Raw genomic sequence first — 15,402 nt, forward strand, 5'->3', positions numbered from 1 at the left:
ATCCATTTAATTCATAGCGCCTTTGAAACCAGCTTAGAGGATCTAAAAATGTTTTGTTTAGCTACTTTCTGTCCTCTATCCTCTTTTAGATGAGGCTGCATTTTATATTGTAAACATTTTTAAGTTCTCGCTGCTACATTTCATGACCGAGTGATTTGACTCTCATTCTCAGTGATAATAACTCTGGACAATCCTCCGTTCTGCTGAGCGCAGCAGTTTGAGACAAACCCTGCTTTTAATATTCCTGCTATTGTTGTGGCTTTCCTCGCCCTGTTGTTAATCTGGAAGCTGTTTGATATGCCAAGCCAAAGCGCTCTGGGGTTTCTTGCAGTGGTTATTGGTGGAGAATGGTATGCTCTTTATGATTCAAGGATCAGTGAGATTGTGTGGGAGCAAGGACAGAACTTCCTCTGTGGGTAAATAGGATGTTTCTGGTCGGGATTTTTTTTTTTTTTTTTTCTTTTTCTCCTTAAGCAAGCAGAGTTTGTGCAACAATGGATCTGACATGACAGCTGCCAAAAAAAAGTCGTTTTTTATATTTTACATGTGTGTTACATTACATTGTGTGTGTATGTGTGCGACTCGCATGCTTCAGAGGAAAGCTTGTGTGTCTTTGGTACAGTACTTTGCAGCACTCATTAAGCTTGGTTGGATGGTTACTGCAACTCATTAAATCCTAGTTTGGCATGGCCCAGTGCGTGTGTATGGACCCATACAGGGATACGATTTACTTGGAACCAACTGAGGAGATGAGCACTGAACAGAAGGTAGATTATACGAGATATTTTGCTCACTTATGGGGCTGCACTTCATAGAAACCACTTGACATTTTGGAAATTCAACTGATTAGCTTTTTTAAGCGAGTTAGTTGTGAAGATCGATACCACTCTCAGGTAACAGTAGTATTGATCTTCTCATCTTAAGGCCTGGACACACCAAACTGACACCAAAGAACAATCGGCAATGAAGACTGAAGGCCTTTGTATACTGAGCTCATTTTTTTGTCCAAAATTGTCGCACATCTAAAAATAAATATGACCTCAATCATGTTTGCACACTGAGTCTGAAACTTTCGACTGTCGTAAAAAATTTCGGAACAGGTTCGGTTTCCTGCATTTTTCACATTCGTCAGACGCCTTTAGAGACATTTGACCAAGAATCAGTAAGGAAAATGTAGCAGCTGGACACATTTGCAACAAGATAGAGGTCAGATTATAATATTCAGGTGGATGATGACGAAGAGGAGGATGTGGCCCACACACACAGAATGTGGAGACAGACAGGAAGGACAGCTCCGCCCCTTCATGCAGCTGTGTTGTCAAATGCAAGACAGGGAGGGAGTGATGGCAGCCAGAAAGGTTTGAATTTTCGCACCAAATAGAACAATAAAACACATTGGACTAAGTGTGTAAGGTTTCTGTTTGTAACGATTTTTGTCGGATGATGGATTAAAAAGTGTGCAAAGGCCTTGACTGTTGCCCAAAAAGTTGTACTTGAACACACTGTAAAGACTACAGCCAATGGCCAATTAGCACGTACGTTCTGTGCCTGCGTGAGAGGAAATAACTCTCCATATCAGCAGGCAGCGGTAGTCTGTATTCGTCATTCAAAAAGGGAAACCGGAAGACCTACAGGATGGATTCAAGATGCTAGTTAGCCAGTTAGAACATTAACAAAACAACCCAGTGTTAAAAGAACAAAGGATATTTACTGCAAACTAGCGAACGATAGCAAAAACAATTACTTACCTTTCCTGTTAAAGAGCTTAACGGCTAAAAAAAAATCCAGTCTTATCTCATATAACAACTTTTTTCAATCTCTCTCCCTCTTGACGTAGGTTTTTTGTTTACTTTCCTCACTTCCGTTTCTCTTCTCATGAACTGAGCTGCCAATCAAAATTATTTCATTCACTTAGCTGTCCCTGACACTGCTTCAACATGCTGAATTGGCTTGGAATCGACAGTGCCAGACACACTGCAGAAACTAGAATGATGGATGCTCACCAAAGGTCCAACACTGACCAACAGCCAACTGTTGGCTTGGAGTATTAGCGCACTTTACAAGTAAGCAAATATTTCCTAAAATGTCAAATTATTCCTTTAAACTGAGTATTTTTCTCCTCAATCAGCACAACAAAAGACTGTTCCGCTTTTATACCATGGATTTGTTACCATCATCATCATCATAATCATCATCATCATCACCACCAGTATTGTTATTATTATTATTATTATTATTATTAACAGCAGTAGCAGAAGTAGTAGCACTACTAGTAGTAGTGGTGGTGCTGGTTGTGGTTGTTGTCATTATTCACAGTGTATGAAACTGTAATTATTCTGATGCCTCCGTCCAATCTGAGTTTCCTTCTATTAGAGCTTAATCTCACTCCTCATCTCTTTCTCCCTCTCCACACATAATTATTATTCACCACATTTTAATTTAGCACAATAAACTCTGACCTCCTTTTTGTGTCTGATAATAACGATGAAAGTGAGCAGGTGCTCTCATCATCCTAATGCACTGGCTGGTAATGCGATCTCCCGGGTAGACGGGTTGTAAGCGAGCAGTTTTCCCCTGTCATCTCTTCAAATCCCATGGGGCAAAAATTATTCTCATCTGAATTATTAAAATGGACTCAAGTCTGAATGATTTATCATCAGGACATTTTCATTTCACTGTAGATTACCTGTTTGTAACAAGTCACTTTTCTTTATTTTTCTACATCTGTGTGAAGAAACTTTCCTTCACATAATTCTTCCTCCCAGTGCCCAACATGACTAACAGGCTGTATAAAACCACAAACCACTGTAAGTGCCAAAGAACCGCTCCACCTCCTGCTCCATAGGCCTCTGCCAGCAGTAACAAAACATGGCAGATAAGAATGCTTCTTATCTGCCGCCTCTTGTGTCCAAGTCTGCAAGATTATCCGTGCATGTGTGTGGTCAACCATCAGCAGTATAATGGCACTGAGTGCCAGATGTGCCCCTGTTACATTATAGATGATAGTGGCAAACATACGGTCTGCATGGGGTTTCCACATCAATGTCCTTTCTTTGTCCGTCTCTGAGATCTGCTGCATATAGTGGCTGTTTAATGTGTTTCATGTGCCAGTTTATTCATGCTTTGTATTTTCTGTACAAGGTTTGTCTTACAACTTACAGTTTTGTTCAGACTCTAAATTTTTCTGTGTGGCACGGCACCCATTTGTAGTCATTATCATTAATTTTTAAATTTCCTTTACAGTTATGTCTTCCCCGCGCTGACTCAGCTGACCGAGCATTCATGAATTTGAGATATTAACAAATGGCACCTTATGATGGAGTCAGTGTAATTTTGCTTTTCTCGAGGGAGGGTGAAATCCATTTGATGCCTGAAAGCTGGTGTAGAACATGGTTAAGTCATGCATTGTGAAACTGGTTTGAATATGTGCAGATGTGTGCATTGAAAAGTCTTAAAAGTCCAGCTGAAATTCTAATTTGTCATCCCTTTTTGCAGTCCTGTCAAAGGTTTTTGTAATGTATTGTTAGTAACTTAATTATATTTACAAACTTCCTCTGTAGCTCACAAGCCATGGACCACAGACCGAATAAAATAATAACTTTAGCCACTGTGACATCACCCATCGGTTTGTAGACTATTTTGAAGTCTAGAGTTAGGCATTTTGGCTGTCTCCATCTTGGATTTGTGGAGCCAGACGTGACCATAATTTGGACAAGAGGCTGGACTGTGATAATATTGATTCGAACACTAATTTTAGCCAACCCCGCCCCCCCCCAAGAAAAACAGGCTTAACATCATGAAAACAAAATGTAGCAGATAAACTGAATATCCGACTCCTCAGAGGAACTTTTAGTTCTAAACAAGACTTTTAGGTGACCAAAAGGTTACCATTAACTTTCATGAACTAAAAGCACACTGATATAGTGAAAGCTAGAGCTATGCCTATATTTCGTGAATTACCTAACAACGTTGTCGCTGTGGGAATGGCTTATCAATGGACAGCACCCACCTGTCACTCATAGCGGCCACACCCTTAATTTTGTGTGAGCCTGAACAGAGTTTAAACAGGGAAGTTATGTGGTAAAGTTAGCTATAGAGAACAAAGCCATCTGTTGTACCAGGCTGTAAACATGTTTATTTCTGCTGTAAAGTTGGACATTTTAACATCGGTGTCTATGAGGACTGACTTGCTTCTGGAGCCAGCCTCAAGTGGCCATTCAAGGAACTGCAGCTTTTGGCACTTCTGCGTTGGCTTCATTTCTATTCATTCATGGCTCAATTTTTGAAAACCTGCAGCCAACCATACCCACAAACCTCAGTACCAGAACTAACCTAACATTATGTCTAAGTCAAAGCCCTGCCCACACCCGTGAATAAAAGTCCCGCAACCTGCTCACACCTGTTTGTTTTTTTCCCCCATTAAAGGGGTTTTTTTGGGGAGTTTTTCCTTATCCGTCCAAAGGACAGAGGGATGTCACATGCTGTAAAGCCCTGTGAGACAAATTGTGATTTGTGATATTGGGCTTTATAAATAAAAATTGATTGACTGATTGGTTGATTGTCCTGTGATTCCACATGCACAGGCTACAGTCACTCACATTAAGCTTGGTTCTCCATTCTTGAATCACTAATCCAGCACAGGAAAAGTCTCTTTCACTGGCTGCGCTAGATGCTGGGATGGTAAAGAAATTCTGCGCAATCCCTGCCAGGTTAAGAAACATTTTAGCAGGCTCCTTTCAGCACCATAAAACCTAATAAGAACCTTCTTTGGGTGTCTTGAACTCAATTTAGGCTGCCACCTCATTCAGCTAAAGTTTAATCGCTGGAGTCCTCCACGTTGCTGATGAGAGTGATTTCAAAATAAAAGAAATTGCAGCTTGATAACTGTGATACAGATGTCAAAATATTACACATTCATTTGTTTTATTCTGAAAAATAAAAGATATATTTTTGTTCTCACCCGCTGCATGCCTGCGTGTTGTTAATTTTTACCCTTGCCCTGACCTGTGAATTTATATATATATATATACATATTTTTACCTGTTTAACAGCTTATTGCGGGTTACCTGCAGGTACCCGACCCAGTGCAGGACCGCTTGGTAAGGATCATACCAGTATCTAAATGACTGAAGTGATATTTGCAAGTACATTAATGTTGTATCCAGCTAATTAGCCAACTAGCCTGCAAAGTGATGTTAGCAGTGCACTTTTTCCTCATTTGTCTGTCAGTCTTTCAACAAGCTTAAGTGCAGGACAAGACCTGTGTTCATGTTTGTACGTCAGACAAGAAGGAGAAGTTAGCAAGAAAGCTGATGTGGGTTGTTGTCTAAAGTCTGTGGTTATTTTGTTGTGCTGCAGGCTCCTGTCTGGCTGTTAGTCAGTGTGACTAACGACAGTGACATTACTGACTTATGCAAATATGGTTTAAAATTTAGCAACTCTCCGTAGACGGAAAACAAACAGCTCTCAAGTTTCCCCCTTTTTGGTTTCTCATTTTTTCTCAAAGGAGAACACAGGACATGTGATATACAATATATACAGCAGATATGTACGCTGTAGCAGACACAAAAAACTGCTGATCCTTTCATCCTCTCCCCTGTGCTATCCTTTCTTAGTCTCCTATCCTCTGTCTCTTTAAATTGGTGGGGCAGGTGTTTGGGTGCAGCAGAGGTTAATGCATCATTCTGCCATCTCCTCTGAGACCCGTGTCCACCGCCCTGTTTCATGGCATTAAAAAGTAATTGTGATTAATGCACTTACACCCACACACACACACACACACACACACACACACACACACACACTGTGAAATCATATCATGTACATTTAATTAGACTATAGAGGAGTATGTTCCTTCACAATATTGAATATGATCTATTTCACTCATAACATATTATTTCACTGTTTCATAACTACTGAAACAGTGTCATCCACATTTGGTTGATCAAAGCTATTCAATCACTTTTTATAAACATTTAAAACACAGCAAAGCTGCACCTTTGGGAAATATAAACAGCTGACAGTGGGATGATTACTACCTGGATGTTGTTTGTCTGTAGTGACTGGAGTAATTGTTTGTGTGGCTTACAGCTTCCCACAACTGCCTCGGGTTATTATATGAAAAACATTGATTATATTTCATATCTCTGACTCAGTGTTGGAAGATAAAGAAGAGGACCAGATAAATCTAACACGGAAATTGAAGAGTATGGTATATAGAATACATGTATATGTATTTTATTTTAAGAACATTTTTAGAACGGCACACATATTCAGTGTTGATCATGGTGATTATATTAATCATTATAATGACGATCATTATCGCAATCGTGATACTACTATCACAGCTGTTCATAAGCAAGATGCAGGGAAATGTGACGGCTGATTTGAATGCAGATGAGACAGCCTACTGAGAGGGAGGGAAGGCTTGGAGACGCTTCTCTCTGTGTGAAACTTGGAAATGCAAATCAAGTTTACCAATCAGGATGACAGGATTACCGGAAGGAAACACGGCTCGTCTTCAGATGCTTTTGCTCTGGTGCTTCATTAAAAGTCTATTCTGGTTTACGCTGTGAATGTATTTGTTTTGCCTGGTCTAAAAATGTTTCATTGCAGCACGCTGCTGCACTGTAATAACCCTCACATATTGATTTCCCTTGAATTTATTTAATATTAATGCCACCAGGGCTGCAGTTTCTCTCTCATAGGCAGAATTTTAAGACAGCAGTGTAGATCTGCAGTGAGGCAAACTGTATCAGTTAGATGTTAATGACTATATCCTGCTGTTGCAAAAGTTCCGCATTCATTTTATGTATATTTTTGTATTTGGAAAAGTCTCCTCTTTCATTGCATTCTGTATTCTGTTTGTTACATATTTCAGAGCACACATGTTTAGTTAATTTGACTCCAAAGACCGTGCTAAATGTTTCCCCTCTATTTGACTCCCTGTTTCCTGGTTTCAGCACTGGCATTATTGTTCTTAAAAAGAGGCATGTAAACAAAGACTCTGGTACAGAGCCACATGCATGCCTGACTAAGCCCAGGCCTTTTGTCTCTGGTTCTGGTTCAACACTATGTGAGTGAGTGAGAGAGGAATCACTGGACTGACAGGTTCCCTGCAACTCGAGCTGACTTTCTAACCTGTTTGGAATTTCAAAGTTTTGAGATCTAGTTGCATTCGAGAGGTTCACAAGATATGAAATGTTGCACATACCTCAGACTGATCTCAGAAGTATAAAGGGGTTATATACAGTTTATGATGGAGCAACCTAAAGTAATATATGAGTGTTAAAGGGAAACTTTGGTATTTTTTAACCCCAATCCCATTTTCACATGTTTTTGTGTCTAAGTGACTAATGGAGACAACAATTTTTGAAAGTGGACTACAGCCAGCGGCAAAACAGGCTGCAAAGTAACCATTTGGGGCATTTGTGCACTGTCATTACGTTCCTTTTAAAGTGCTTGTTTTTGCTGCTGACAGGCTCAGATTGTTTTTCTAAGTGCCTGTTAACATTATGGTATGAATTCCTACAGAGGTAAACCTTTTTGTAAGGGTAAGATCCTTTTTCTTTAACCAGAAACAGCCCCTAAATCGCTGTCAGCAATCCCACCAGACTCCATTTAAATAAACAGCAATTTTAGTGTCTATAGAGTGAGCATGTTTTCATTTGTATCTGGGTGGATTAAAGGTTTAATTCAACCAAACCAGAGCTGGTTATTGTTGGAGCAAGGGAAAAACCAACCAAGACGTAGTTTGTGTTTTGTTTTGTTTCTGTTGACTTTAAATGAGGTGTGTTTTACGGTGATAAAATTACTGTTTATTTAAATGGAGTCTGGTGGGTTTGGTGATAGCAATTTCAGAGCTGTTTCTGGTTAAACAAAATGGATCTTACTCTTAAACACAAAGGTCTGTCTCTAGGTATCCTTTCCATAATGTTGTCAGACACTTGTGAAGACAATCTGAGCCCATTAGTGGCAAAAAAACAAGCACTATTGGTGGACTTAAATTGACAGTGCACAATTGCCCATTAACATTACATTGCAGTCTGTTTCGTTGCTGTCAGCTGCAGTGATCTTGTTCAGTACTAGACCAGTTTCAAAAGATGTTGTCTCCATTAGTCACTTAGACAAAAAAAACATGGGAAAATAGGGTCCAGATTGCAAAATACTGAAGTTACCCTTTAATAGAAGATGACCATTTCACATTTTCAGATGATTTCAGTAACTCAGTAATATTCAAAACGATCTGGTCCAGAGATCAAATCTAGCTGTGACTAAGTGGAAGTTCCCTTTAATGCAGCACAGTCGATCACATTTACACTGATGTATATGTCAATTTAGCAAGGCTGGCAAAAAAACAAAACAGGTCACTGTAAGGACGAAAAAAACTCTGCTGAACTCAGAATAACAGCCAAACTTAAAGCATGCTGATACAGATATAAAGTTGTGATATAAACACAGTGCTAAACCGCAGCCTCTAAATAAAATGAGAAGTAAACCCATCCAAATCTGCTGTTTTCATCTCAGTTCCCCAGACAGACAAAAAGTTATTTCTGAAAACATGACTGGCTATTTTTACATGCTGAAAATGTCACCGTCTTGTTTACTGATTCTCTGTCCCACTTAACGGCACACCCTCTCCTCTCTTTTTCTACTTCTCTATCCCACTCTGTCTGTCGGTGCATTTTAAACCACAGATTTAACAAGCAAAGATTAAGATGGAAGCAGTTCACACCCAGTTTGTGACTTTATAAGATGTGTGTTTTTCACATCTGCTGTTACAATTGCACAGCAATCTGCCTCTCCTCCCACTAACTGTCCTCTGTTTTTTTCTCATTACCCTCAATTTTCATCTCTGTGTAAATTCTCCAACATTGTGTTCTTCCATCACCTTATGTCTACATCCCCATCTCTGCTCTTAATGTCCTCACAATCCACCTTAATGCACTGCACTGAAAAATCTGACCGTTTAATAATCCACTTTTTCTTTTAGCAGAGATACTGTATGTGCATGTGTCTGGTAAAATTGGACTTCTGCTAAACTTGGCAACCATTTAATCCACCATGATTGTTGGTGGAAGAAACCTGGGGAAATGGCCAGGGAGCTAATAAAAAAAAGATGAAGTTGTGTAACTTGTTATTGAATCATTTGCATGCTAAATTTACTTTTACATGCTGCAAAAATAAATGTGCTTCCACGCTTCACAGTTTAAGACTCGACAACTGAAATTAAAGTGCTTTATAAAAGGCCACATGAATCACTTCCCTGCTCATCTCTTCACCATTCTCTAAATTATATTGAGGTCCATTAAGCTTTTCTTTAACATCCTGCTTTCTCCCTAAAAAACTGAAGCAGAAGTGAACATAAAACCACACTGGTGAAAGTTAATTTACCTTTGTGAGAACCATAAAGATAAAAATAAAAGTCAATACAGAAGCACGAGCCCTCCCCCACCTCACTGCTCACTGTGTCTGGGTGACACAGGTGTAGCCTACAAATGACTTCTGCACCAAATATGAAGTAACTTGCAGTTGCATTACAGCTGCAGAACATGTGTACACATGTGAATGTTTTCTGGTGAAATATTTCAACATTTCTAAATGCTCAAATATTTACTTAAAGCAATACTGTCATAAAATGATCTAGAACATTTTGTACTCACAACATCCACCCAAGCCACCTCCCTACAACTACATGAAGTAAACAAACATATGCCCTGAACACTGGGAAAACCCCCTCTAACTGAACAAAATCTTGACAGGTATTATGTTTCCCTCAAAACACAATTACAACTACACTACAGAATAATTCAGATGCATGTAAAGGTAATTTTGAGTAGATAGTGTCAGGTGGAAGCAGTGCAAGCAACATTTTACCAGGCAGTGGCTTCAATATGGTGCACAGGAAAGGAGGTGCCCCTGCAATAGCCTGTTACTCCATAAAGTTTATATTTTTTGGAAAGATAGAGAAAAACGCTCTGAAAAAATCATCATCCTTGAGAAGTAAGTAGTGATAGAAAATAATAAAGTGGGAGTGAGAATTTAAAAGGGACCTATTGTGCTAATTTTCAGGTTCATACTTGTACTCTGGGTTTCTACTAGAACATGTTTCCATTCTTTAGTGTTCAAAAAGTGCTTTATTTTCCTCATACTGTCTGTGCTGAAACATGTATTCACACTCTGAAACACTCCATTTTAGCACCTGTCTCTGTAAGCTACCTTCTCAAAAAAAAACCCAGTCTGCTCTGATTGGTCAGCTTTTCCAGGTCTTCTGTATCTTGGGGTCTCTGCACCATGGTTTTAGCCGAGGTGTAACCCGTGGACTCTAGTGTTGTCTGCGTTGTATTGATATGAAGAGACCATGACCGTAGATATTTTTGGAGGCGATCTCTGTTTATTCCTGACAATTGACAGCAACAGGTAAAAACAAAATCGTCCATTACTTACAACCATATAACTCGTACCCCTGCACAGATTAACAGGATATGTTAGCATCCATCCATCCATTTTCATCCGCTATCCGAGGCCAGATCGTGGGGGCAACAGGCCGAGCAAAGCACCCTAGATGTCCCTCTCCTCAGCAATGCTTTCCAGCTCCTCCTGGGGGACCCCAAGGTGTTCCCATGCCAGATGAGATATGTAATCCCTCCAGTGTGTTCTGGGTCTTCCCCAAGGCCTCCTACCAGTGGGACATGCCTGAAACACCACCAGCGGGAGGCACCCAGGAGACATTCTGATCAGATGCCTGAACCACCTCAACTGACCCCTTTCGACGTGAAGGAGCAGCAGCTCTACTCCGAGCTCCCTCCCAGCATATTATACAATAAGTTTAGGCTGGAAAATGAATTAATAAACATAGGTTAACAGCGCTAAAACACAGAAACTGCTATGAAAGCGATGTCGCTTACCTCTTTCATGGAGTACAGCAGCAAAAGGGAAGAGGTGAGGTGGGAGACCCCTTTATTATAGGTGGGGTACCCCCAAAGATGAGTATCAAACATTCCACATACTGACAATGGAGGCCTAAGCATGTCAGGTAATAACAACTGAAATAAATCTGTGTAATTCTAATACTTAATATTACAAATGTACATTTGACTTTGTTACACATATTATTGCTATATAATTGACCCTGTTACAGCGGGAATGACTGTAATGGAGTATAGCTGGACTTTCTGCTGTGAAAAATCACCAACCGGACAGTTCCAGCAGGAACATGATCCGAAATTGGGGAGAAATTAACAACATCAGCAACCAAGACACATGTTTCTCTGACGTTAGCATGTAGCTACATTCAGTGTTGGGTGCATGTAAACACATGCAGTGGCGTGCCTGTAGCAGATGACCATATAAAGAAATCTTATCTTGTCTCAAAAGTAGAAAACAAAACATGGGAAACAGATAACTCAGAACTGTGAGAAGCCTGAGGTTTTGGTTACAGGGATTACTTTTACATATGTTTACCTCATTATTTGATTTTTTGGCCTTGTTTATATAAATATCTAAGATTGTAACATTATAAATATGACAGAAAATAAGGAAAAGCATAAAGGGGCACTTTTGATTAATGATAACAATTCATCAGTGTGCATATGCAAACACAAAACAAGCATTCACACACATAAAACACATGCTCAGTCAGCACTAAAAGAATCCACTGCGTGTGTTGTACACATGAAGAGCAAGAAGCCTGTTAACGACGCCCTCACGGCTTTGGTGTTTGACATGATATAAAGACATGTGACCTCCAGGAGGTCATCAGAGGGTGGAGAGACGAGGCAAAGGGGGGGGGGGGTTGAAGTCTGGAGCGAACGTGCGTCTGGGAACCAAGTGTGATTCACACGCTACTCATCCCCATACAGCTCTGTTCTATACAGAGCCTCAGGCACTTCACTGAGAGGGGGGCTTTGTTAGGAGCCCTCTGAGTGTTTGTGAGGGAGGTATAAAGACCTCCTGTGAATCAACAAATGTACATTTCATTTGTCTGTTTCTGACTAATCAAGAGTTCATCGTTCATTCATTTACTCTTTTGTTTCGAAGAATCACCCCCCTCCCCCACCCCGGAGATAGAGGCAAGTCAAAGAGAAGTCAGCGGGTCAGGCCAGGAGGTGATCGGAGCAAGACAATGCTGCGTGATTTCAGCTTTCCCTCTCAAACTGGTTTGATTTAACAGGCGCACAGCTAGTGAGTTGTTCACTTGTGATGTTTCACTACACACGTGGCAGTAAGTGGATAAGTATAACAAGTTGAAGAGGGTTGTTATTATCCACAAAAGAGCCAATTAGAGCCCGGGGACTAAACCTCTTTGTTGAGGATCTGAAAGTGACAACAGAGTGGTCACAAAGCTCACAACTCCATGCCAACTACATCAGTCACACTTCTTAAATCCTTGTTATAGGTGAGCCATTTTAAATTTTACAAAGACAGAAAACTGGGTTGGTGGGTTGATTTGTCTCTTCTTTGTGGTATATTTATCCCCTTGTTATGTGTTTGTCCATGTTTTTGTATTGTTCTGAACTCTTTGTTTCATCCCAAGCTAATTTTAAACGTATCATTTGCCTTTGACCCTCATAATCGTGCATAAGAGTGCAGCTTTCATTATTCATTTATCATTCAGACAAAAGACACAGATAGTTCTTTGATAATAGGCCACTTAAAGGGATAGTTCAGATCTTTTAAAAGGGGTGTATGAGGTACTTCGTAGTCAGTATATTACCTACATTAGATGACTATCAACACGTCTCCAGTCTGGAGAAGCAGACAGGAGTACCAGCATGGAAGGTAAGCAATGTAATGCTGTGGACGGGGTCTAAACAAAAATGTAATTAAGCCACCTAAAAAAGTCCCATCAAAGCAAAAAAAAGAGTTTAAGTGTATGCATTATTTAGAATATTTTTACTGCTTTGGCTTATTGTCAGACAGTGATTTCCAACAGGACACTGAAGCCGTTATATCACTCTCTTCAAAGCCAGACTCCATTGAGAGAAACAGTCAATTTTAGCTCGCTAACCAGGGGAGCTGCTACCTTGATGTGTGACTTTGGCACTTTAAAGAGTTAGTTCAAATTCACCAAACTAACTGATCGAGGCAGTGGTAGATCAGCAGCTCCTGTGTTCAGCGAGCTAAAATTGCTGTGTTTGTTAATGAAGTCTGGAGGCTTTGACGAGAGATAGGGAACTAAAGGGAACTAAAGCCTTCAGAAAGGGCTGTCTGTGGCAAAGTACAGCAGTGGAATTATGCTCAATATAGCATATACTTAAACTGATTTCTTTAGGCGGACCTTCTCTTAAGTGGTTTAAATACATTGTGCAGGTGTCCCTGTTGACCGCAGTACATTGCTTACCTTCAGTGTTGGTACTCCTGCCTGCTTCTCCAAACTGGGGGCTTGCCAACAGCCATCTAATGTTGGTAATACACTGACTATGATTAAGTACCTCATACAACCCCCCTTCAAAAGATCTGAACTATCCCTTTAGTGGGTGAGTGTATGTGAGAGAGTAATGAAGTGACATTGACAGACTGAGAGGGTTCACACATGTCAGTCAAAGTCAGTCACATTGGCTTGACTAACTGTAATCACAGCACCGAGGATGATCAATCTTCTGGTAAACACTGCACAGCAGACAAGAGACGACTGCAGGGCCAGACGATGTTGCAATGCTTATGATATGTCGAAATTAGAGATGCCTTCTGGTAGTCACAATTTGATGTCTACTGGCACATACCTCACTAGAAACATCTGAACAGGTAGGACAGTAGTGCATTGTACAGAACTGGGAGGACTACCTGTGTTGCCTTGAGGGAAATTGTTTTTTTTTTAGTAATTATGGGTTCATTCTCTTCGCTTGTAGAATGGTGGGATAAATACCTGAAGGTTGGGTTAGTACATAGCACATTATTTGACTTATTGCATTTGTTTTTTATGAACTGTATTGTCTGTGTTCTTATGGTTTGTCCCATCACCAGCAGCAAGAGTCCCTAAATGCCCGACTACCTCATGTGACTTGTGGTTTCTCTTTGTTTCCTTCTGTTTTATTTTGTATTCTGTTTACAGTGTATTGCATCACTGTATTTGCAGTCGTTATTTTGATTTAGGTTGGCTTGTTGTTTCTGTAAAGTAAATTTGACAAGATGTTGTGATGAAGCTGTGGCAATAAGCCTGGCTTGACTTAAAAAGAGTTTCAGGGGCTGGAGCTGCTCATGTCCTCACTACTAATGATGGGGTTTGATGACTTGGCCTTGCAGCTGAGGGGGACAGAAAAAGGGATGGCAATGAGTCTAATCATGATGTCAGACTCAGTTGGGAAGCAGAGGTCTTAATCACTTGTATGCATAGAAAAACAGATCAGCACAGAATCAGAGCTACAAGCTAATATGTTTTATTCCTGTTACAGAAACCCACCAACATAGATGCATTCTCATTTAAAGACCAAACATCTTTTCCTTGCATTTATCTGTTTGGCCTTACTTCACCACTCTTTGTTTTGGCCTTGTCTTCCACTGATGCATTCTGGGAAATGCTCCAGCACCTTGTCACAAGAAAAAGCAGGTAAAAAAATGAAATGAAATATGTGCTTTGTGGTTACATAAAGAGTGACAACATTTATAAGGACTCATGTTGTACCTTGGAGTACATGAGTTATAGTTTAACCTGTCAAATTGTGTTTGTGTGTGACATGTGGAACATCATGTTCCCTTTACGACAAATTCATGAGTTTTTAACAGAAGTAAAATATGACATTGCTATTGATATCATACGTTAGAAGATATTTTACTTCCTAAATGAATTTATTCTAATATTTTTCTTTCAGATTTTAACTTTTGCATTTTAAAACTAGTGATTTTTTTTTGTTATCTTCTCCATTATAGCCCATAATCTGTTTCTACCATACCAGTGAGACATCAAATCAGCCAGATCTTGTCAACTTTATTGCATGCTGCTGAGAGGCATAAATCTGGAGAGCAGATCTAGTGCACGGTCAGATTTGTTTCACTTAATATGCTTCCTCTGCGGGTTTTTGAATCAAACCATATATTAAATTTTACACAGATAGTAGTATCTGTAGCATGAAGACAAAACAATTATAGTGCAATGTATGTCTCTCTCTGTGATTTGTGCTTGAGAGGCTGGGTTAAACTCACAAAACACTTAAAAAGTGATAGATTCTTGTAACCACAGTGGCAAAGTTCATGTAAGTAGTAGGTATCTGATGAGTGTTAAACCACTAGATTTTTGCAGATGATCAGTGCTCTCTCTCTCTCCATCTGTGTGTGTGTGGGAGGGAAGAACCCCCACTGAGAAAGTAGGCCTTTGGCTGACTAGTTAAAATTATCTGTGCCTCCCATGAACCCATGAACTCGCACACTCCCGGTGCCCTGCTATGATAGCTGAGGCATGGCCTG

This window comes from Epinephelus lanceolatus, chromosome 19, assembly GCF_041903045.1.
Source record: "Epinephelus lanceolatus isolate andai-2023 chromosome 19, ASM4190304v1, whole genome shotgun sequence".
Lineage (NCBI taxonomy): Eukaryota > Metazoa > Chordata > Actinopteri > Perciformes > Serranidae > Epinephelus > Epinephelus lanceolatus.